Here is a 9,079-nt window from a genome sequence, read left to right on the forward strand (position 1 = left end):
CAGTGTAAGTTACATTCTTAATCTTGTCTATTGATCCCACTTATATCTAAGGTTTCTAATTTTTTAGTAATGTGAGCCGTTGGATACAAGTGAATCAATGATCAAGATTGAGTGTAAGACTTCTAACTCTTATACTGGTATAAGAATATCATGCCCCTATATACAGTGACTGCTAACGAGTCACATGCATAATGTAGGATTTAACATATCAGCGAGTCGAAGTCAAGCAAACACCGTCGCCTACACGCAAAGCAAACTAATGAACTATGTCCAAACAGAATGCAAGTCCCTGTTGCCTTTATGGCTTTATGTCTGAATAGACAAGCCATTTCCATGCCTTTATCCCCCCTACCACAATTTTGGTAGATATTTCTTTTCCAAAATATCCCAAATATTATAAAAAAGGTAACCCACTTCAATTATTGCATAACCTCCTATCAATTTAATAAAAAAAGTAAACACCTTTTTTGATCCCTGACAATATCTACGAAATTCTTTTTAATCCTTGGCAATAAAAAAAGACCAAATTGGTCCCTAAAATTATGAAAAAAAGACCACATTAGTCCTTATGTCAACTCCTCTTTCACTAACGTGGCCCTTTTTACATACTGTTAGGGACCAATTTGGTCCTTTTTTATTGCCAGGAACTAAAAAGAATTTCGTAGATATTGTCAGGGACCAAAAAAGATGTTTACTCTAAAAAAAATAACAATGATGGCTTCTGAATCACACAACAAACCGGCCGAGGAAGAGTAGCATTCAACCGGTGAGTCTAGGCATATTTCTTTTCAGATTCAACGTGATCCTCTAAATACCTGTCTTTTCTTAATTTTTAGCTGCGAAGACATCAATAAAGACATCGATTGAAGTGACATAAAATTTATATGAAAATTAATTCAATCGAAAAAAATCACAGATGTGAACAATTTTTTTTTCACAATGTTAAAAAAATTAAAATATCACTCTAAATACAAAAGTGAATAATATCACTATCTATTATATTAGGAGAATATGTTTTTTTTTCAAAATAACACTTAAAAACATTTTATATATTGGAAAAACATTTTATTATGTTACATGAAAATTCAATTCTCATGTCGTGATCCTTCGATTTGAGTGCAAAGTTTTCTTTTTCTTTTTATTTTTTTAATAAATTTAGAGTCCACCACTAGCCAGCGACATTTAATTTAGATATATCTGCACGTTAGACTCGAAGACCTTGTGACTATAACAGTTACATCTTACTTCGTATAGAGTATTTTAATAGACCTGGAAAATGGATATTCATCATGTAGTCCTTCCAGTTAATATTCTTCGGATCAAAGTTAAATTCTTCATATATATCACCAACTCTCTTTGTTGCCATTCGTAAATTTTCTGCGTTCTGGTCGTCAAAGCTGTTCACAAAATATATAGTACCATGTTTACATATCAGTGTAATTAGTAAGATGGAATTTTAAGTAGCTATTAATTGAATATATAATAGTACATTGTACATACATGCCCTCAAATAAACCATAAGCTGCGTAAAGATCTATTATGCTCCCCCACTTTGATCCCTTAAAAGTAGAACAGTCAAAGGCAGAATAAATTATTAGTAAAATGTGAGCACAATATATAATTACATATTATCTAACGATAGTAACCAAAAAAAACTAAAGCGATTACTTAAATCAGTGCAATAAGCTGCTTAACAACTTAATTAATCTAAGCTTCATGAACCAATCAATACCTTGTTTCGGCGAAACTCATCTGTACTAGTTGAGTATAATGTCAGTTTTTTTGGTGACAACTATTGGTTTTCCATATTTATTTACCAATGGATTGTTATTAAAATAACAATACATAAGATCTACAAGGTCGGAATATTTGAAAGGATTTCTCAACGAAGAACCAACGTTGTAGATCCAATTCTTGGAAAGACCCTTCGAATGAGCCACCGTTGCTATGATCATAGAATTTGTCACCATGTCAGCAGGTATCTGCAATCATCATTTCAATTCCTTAATTTTAAATGTAAAATCCGTATCTGTGTGGATGATTGCAATAACTGAATATATAATATTTTAATGGGTGGCACTCACTGCATTTGGATGACCAACAAAGCTTGTCATTGTTCCTTTACCATACCATACTGAACAATCACAAAGTCAATAGTTCTGTAATGACAAAATTATCCTATTTTTAACTTGTTCAAATAATTGCCAAGTCATATATTAAGTGTGGATGTGGCATAAAAGATATATATATATATATATATATATATATATATATATATATATATATATATATGGGTAAAGGATTTCTCGGGTCAACGGAGATAAGTTATCTCCAGTGAGTCCAAAACGATGTCGTTTTGGAGTGAAAATCAAGATATTTTTATAATTCTAATATATTACAGGGTTATTTTAGTCTTTATTATTATAATTTTTTAATCTTATAACCCCAAAACGACGTCGTTTTGAGCTCACCGGAAATAATTTTATCTCTAGTGACTGGAGAAATACTTTTTCCTATATATATGAAAAATGATGAATAATGTCACTGTATATAAGGTTTGGTAAGGTCAAATTTTTTTACCAATGTACTACTATAATATTAGAGTTGTTTTTTTACAAAAATATAACTATATACTACCATAAGTACATAGTTATAATATTACAATTATTTTTTTCTTATTCCTACGTCACCCGACAAGCCTCTGTAAAGTTACTGAGGATAGAGAAAAATAGCTTTAATATCATAAATATGTACTACCCGCAGTACATAGTTATATTTCTAAAAAAAATAACTTTAATATTATAACAATATACTACTCATAGTACATAGTTAATAATCTTTTTGACTGCACTAACCCTTACATGCAGTCACTATATATCCGCTTTACCCATATATATATGAGAATAACATTTCTTCAACCACTTGAGATAAGCTTATTTTCAGCCACCCTTTATAAGAAGAGTACATAGTTATAATATTAAAGTTGTTTGTGTTTCTCTCTCTAGAAACTTTTAAGAACTTGTTGTCTGACGTGGAGAGAGAAAAAATAACTTTAATATTACAACTATGTATTACCAGTAATACACAGTGTTAATTGATTGCAGGAGAAGTTTCTTCTCCTCCAACATGAGAAGTTGAGAACCCATATATATATATATATATATATATATATATATATAGGGGAGGGATCATTTGACTCCAGAGTAAGATTTAAAAGTCTTACTCCTCATCCCAGCCATTGATTTCCGTTCATCCAACGGTTATCATTTATTTGAAATTAATAATTAATTAATGCATTAAATTACTAAATGATAACCGTTGGATGAACGGAAATCAAGGGCTGGGATGAAGAGTAAGACTTTTAAATCTTACTCTGGAGTCAAATGATCCCTCCCCATATATATATATATATATATATATATATATATATATATATATGGGTTCCCAACTTTTTTTGTCTACCTTTGTCTACGACTCTAAGATACCATTACATCATAATCTCAACTAACCTTTATCTTTCTCTCTCCTCTTGAAATTCTGATCAATGATGTTAGAGAGTGATAGAAAAATGTAAGCAGAAAAGAAAAATAGGTAGAATAACCTATCCCTATATATATATATAAGAGTTTATACTTACAATCTCTATTTCCTTACAACTTCTTACAATACTTTTATGGTGATTGGATCAAAATCAAATCAATGGTTACAAAATGGTATCAAATGAGAGCTGTTGATTTGAGTTTGATCCAATAAAAATAAAAGTGGTTGTAAGAAAAAAAAAGTTGTAAATATATATGGGGCATGTTATTCTTACACCAGTATAAGTAGGGGTGTAAATAGGCTAGGCTTTGGTTTAAATAAGCTAGGCCTGTTTAAAAAAAAAAAAAACCTTGGCGTGTCCTGTTAGTCTGCGTAGACCCAAATTACATTTGCCTAGGCCTGTTTAAGCCTGACTTATATTTTAAAATTACAAGCATTATCCTGGGCCTGTTTAAGCCTATTAAACATTCAATAATTAAAAAAATAATTAAAACAATATTAATTTATCATTCAAAATTATTTAAATAATAATTTAATTTAAAATAAATAATATGATATAGGCCTGCCTGTAGTCGTATAGGCTCGACATGTATAAAAAAGCCTATGACATGCTTTCTAAATAGGTTATTTTAAAAGCCTAGGCCTATTCTATTTGACTATTTGTAATAGGCCAAGTTTGGCTTAATAAAGGCTAGGTCGTAAGCTTCTGTAGGGCGGCCTAACCCATTTACATCCCTAGGTATAAGAATAAAAAGTCTTACACTAAATTGTGATTATTTAATTGCTTGTGTCTAACGTCTCACGTATATGATAAATCAGAACTGTTAGATATAAATAAGATTAACGATCAAGATTGAGAGTGTAATTTACACCCGGGAAATAGATTGTCCTTCTAAAGGACCTAAAGTATTCAAAGGTAGATTGGGATCAATTTCCTCATTATTACAGTTTCACCAGAATGCAGTCACAATGCTACAATAATCATCCATTCAGTAATAAGAACACTAATGCATGCAAGGGCTCTCACCAACAATACATGTATACTAGTTCCCATATCTCTATGGCCAACATAGTTATAAATCATTAAGTTCAGGTTCTATGTGATTTTATGGTGTGAATGATCTCTCTACCCACAATTAACCAATTTTACTTAGTTAAACCACAATGTTTAATAACTTTCAGGATTCACCTATATCTCTATAGCCCAAATCCTAAGTACCTTGCAAATCTTTCTTGATGAATCAAAAAGATTAGAAACAATGTAAACACTTTATTAAACAACTAAAAAGATAATTATGCAACAAAGTTTAGGCAGACTGATTACATCACAATAAGGGTACTTTATCACCCAATCCTAACAATTTAGCTCATACTTGAGTGGAAAGAAACAATAAAGAAAGAATAAGATTCCATAGATCTAAGATAAGAAAAACAGGGTTGTTGTAGCTCTGCTATCGCAGCAATCGTGAGCTCCACCACCATCACTGTATCTAAGTCGCATGAATAATGCAGAAAGTCACTGGATTCAATGATCTCTTTATTGAACCCTAGCTCATTCCTTTAATTCACTAGATCTCTCTCAACGAACCCTCAAATCCTTTCTAAGTGTTTCCCTCACTTTCTTTCTCTAACAGCTTTGAATTCTGTGTTCTAATCCGTGTCAAAGCCTTTCCAGCCTGCTTGATGTGTGTAGGTTTTCTCTCTTTATAGACTCTGATGCATTGAGCTTCAATCAGCTCTTCAAATCCATTGCAAATCACATTCAAATCTGCTCTAGGATTGATTGAAGATACTGCTCTATTTTTGCTGCAACTCTGATCCAGGGGCAGAGCATAATGTTGCTGCATATCTTCTCCAAATCTTTCCAAATATATAATTCAAATTTGATTTGGATTTGTGGACTCTAATTTGTTAGAGATTTGATTAGGATTTTTTGAAGATCTATGAGTGATTATTCAGATCAGAACACTTGTTTGCGCGCTAAGAAACTTCCCTCCATTAAGCTTGCTGGTGATGATGTCAACCAAATGCACTGCTTATCTCAGCTTCAATACTATAACTCTGCTTTCCGATGCAACAGCTCCGACCTGCAATAAAATAGCAAATGCAATAAATGGTTCCAACACTCAAATTATCTTCAAATATCCACATTTAGCATATTTCTCATTCAAATCATGAAAATATAGAATTCATGCATTAATCATACAAAATCAAGAGAATTATGCATATTTATGACACTAAAACATCACATATATGCCTAAAAATAACTATCCACCAGAGAGTTACCAGGGGTCGAGAATCATGGTAGGGAATGGTGTTGGTACATCTTTTTGGAATTAGAAGTGGCTACCCATTGGCCCTCTCATTAATCATACCAGCCAACACATACGTCTCGAACTTCAAAGTACCAAAATCTATCAAATGGTGGACCTTCATTAGATAGTGGAAGTGGTATTATTTTAATCTTTTTCTCACCTAAGAAGCTTTAAATTTTGTTGCAGAGACTTGTCCTCCCCATCCAGAGAATGGAAATGACTAGGTGATGGGATTTTTCTCAAGATGGAAGCTTCTCAATCAAATCGATTTTTGGCAGTTTCACTATTGAAGGCCCAAAACAACCTCAACCGAATTGGAGTGCTGTCTGGGATTGGGATGGCCCTCCTAGGATCAAGACTTTCCTATGGTTGCTACTTGGAGGTAATTTGCTCACTAATCTGAAAAGGAAACAAAGACATTTGACTGATTCTGATTTATGCCCAAGATGTAACTCTTTATCTGAAAGTTGCCTGCATGTTATGAGAGATTGTGTTTGGGCCCAAGCTTTATGAAAATTATTCATCAGGCCAGAGAAGTGGCACGAATTCAACAATCTTCAACTTCAAAATTGGGTGGAGGTTAATTTGCACCCAAAGCAGAGTATGTTGGGAGGTGAGAATGGAATTACCTTGCTTGGTATTATTTGTTGGTTTATTTGGAAAGAAAGGAATAGCTTGATTTTTGAGAATAAGAGTCTAAATGAGGAGGAAACTGTTAGAGCAGCTTGTGCCTATTTATTAAGTGTTTTAGAGGCTAAACAGTTATACAGGTTCGCTGGCTTCCAAATAGGATATCGAATGGAAACTTTGGTCAAGTGGTCTCATCCCCCACTTGGCTGGATCAAGATAAACACAAATGACTCTGCTTCAAGAGGAAACAAACAGAGTGGTTGTGGGGGAGTTTTGCGGGATGACTTTGGTCAATGGATCCTGAGCTTTGCAAGGAATTTAGGTGTTGGCAGCTCTGTCAAAGCTGAGCTTTGGGGCCTGTTCTTGAGACTAAAAATTGCTTGGAACCATAGATTTCACAGGATCATTTTGGAAGGGGATTCTAGAGTAGCCCTTAATTTGATTGAAGCAGGAGTTTCCCAACATCATCCCCTTGCTGGGATTATTAACAAGATCATCCAGCTTAAAAATCAAGCTTGGCAGGTTGAGTTTGCTTACATCTATAGAGAAGAAAATGAGGTAGTTGATTATCTTGCTGGTTTAGCTCATACTTTAGGTTGAGAGACTTATTTGTTTAATTCCCCTCCTAAAAGGTGTATAGGTATGTTAGGTAATGACCAAATGGGAGTAACCTGGGCCCGTTTTGTTAGATCTTTGTAATTAGTTTTTTCTTTATTTCCAAAAAAAAAAAAAATATGCCTTATTCAAAATAACACTTAAGAAACACTTATATTTCTCTCATAGTTATGGGATGATTTGAAATATACAGAAAATTAATCATCTCATGTGGAAAAAAAAAATGTCATGGTCATGTGGAAAGATCACAATCATACAAAAATGAATCAACGATTATGATTTTGTAACTACCTATTTCAATATATTTTCTCTGTCTTCCTTTATTACCATTGATCCACCTTTGTATGGTTATGATTAATTCCCCAAATGGTTATGTCATTTTTTTTTCATACAAGAGCATCTAGATCCCTAATTTTTACTTATTTGCAATTTCATCTCTATCATTAAAGTATTGATCCTTATATTAATCATTTGAATTTTTTACCTGCTATAACTTATATTCATTAAGGTATTGGTTCTTTATATATATATATATATATATATATATATATATATATATATATATATATATATATATATATATATATATATGAAGGATTGGTCCTTATAATTTTAACTTATTAAAATAGTGGCAAGTGATGAACAAAAATTTAAATAAGTGAAAATATAAGAATTAATATTAAAAAAGGAATAAATAAAAACAAATATATAAATAGTTAAAAATTATAAAAACTAGAATCTTATCTAAAATCAATTTTATTGTTGACTGACCCAAAATTTACACAGAAACTTGTGTTTTCAATTTTTACTGAGTTAAAATTACAATATATTTTAAATTAAATCAAAACTAGATATATCATTATTTGCTTACCTTAAAAGCAAACTCACTTTAAAGGAAAGTTTTCTAATAATAATATCTGTATAAAATCTCTCTCTTATTAATTGAATCCATATCTGTCTTTTTAAAATCATCGTTTTCAAACTGAATTTAAAAAAAATTTGGTACATAAACTGAATTATTTTGGTTGTAACAATTGATAGATACATAGCAGCTCAAATAATTAAGCTATTGGGAATTCCGGATGACGAAATTCTGAATTGCACAAATCCACGAGTCAATTCATTTAAATTCATCTGCCATTAATCTCTTTACAGTAATGTAATTGACTTGCAAACTTTAATTTTCTTTTAATTATTGAATTACATCACATAATTGATTGCATTTTAATTGCATGATGTTACCATAATAGGAGGGATTGAGACCCTTCATTACACATGATTTTTATTTTATTTTTAATGTTTTTGTAGTCATTTAGAAAAATATTTCAAATGAGATCAATAATGTTAAAGGAAAAAGTATTTTTCATTTTAGATGACACAACTTTGTGTCATTTTTAATAAAATTGTTTTGTTTTGATGTATTTTTGTATTCTCTCTCCTCCACTTTTTTTTCTTTCTAATTTTATCAAAAACATATCAAAACGACGTATTTCATTAAAAATAACATAAAGTTATTTCATTTAAAATAAGAAACACTTTTTCCAATGTTAAAACATTGAAAACATATGTCTTGATTAAGTACTTCGTAAGATTGTATTAATAACGCGATAGTGTACTCCAAATTGTGTCAATTTTAATCATAACTAGTATCTCTATATGAAATAGAAAAATGTTATGTGAGTGTAGATGCATCTGGAAGGAAAAAACATGAAATGACATTCATGTGTGAGTTTCAACTGAATTGAACCAATCTACTAATAAATAAACCGACTGAGACTATGGTAAATATGTTTAAATTGTGGTGTGCTAGAAAGAATATAAATAGGTGTGAATCACAACTAAGAATTTTCGTAGCTCCTAAAACCAGCTTTCACATATACCTAGTCCAAGATCAAATGCAAAGAAACTACATGCATCATCTTAAGTAAAGTTTCTTTCTTGTTTTTTAATTCAAGTATTGATCCTTGATTGTTATAAAG

General features: G+C 31.4%; 1 pseudogene; it reads right to left on the minus strand.

The window, feature by feature from the left end:
• Positions 1-1,234: 1,234 nt before the first annotated feature.
• On the minus strand, positions 1,235-2,114 carry LOC133287170 (probable fatty acyl-CoA reductase 4; annotated as a pseudogene).
• Positions 2,115-9,079: the final 6,965 nt, after the last annotated feature.

This window comes from Gastrolobium bilobum, unplaced genomic scaffold (genome assembly GCF_033153095.1).
Source record: "Gastrolobium bilobum isolate Gb01-03AN ecotype WA unplaced genomic scaffold, APGP_CSIRO_Gbil_v1 utg3288, whole genome shotgun sequence".
NCBI lineage: Eukaryota > Viridiplantae > Streptophyta > Magnoliopsida > Fabales > Fabaceae > Gastrolobium > Gastrolobium bilobum.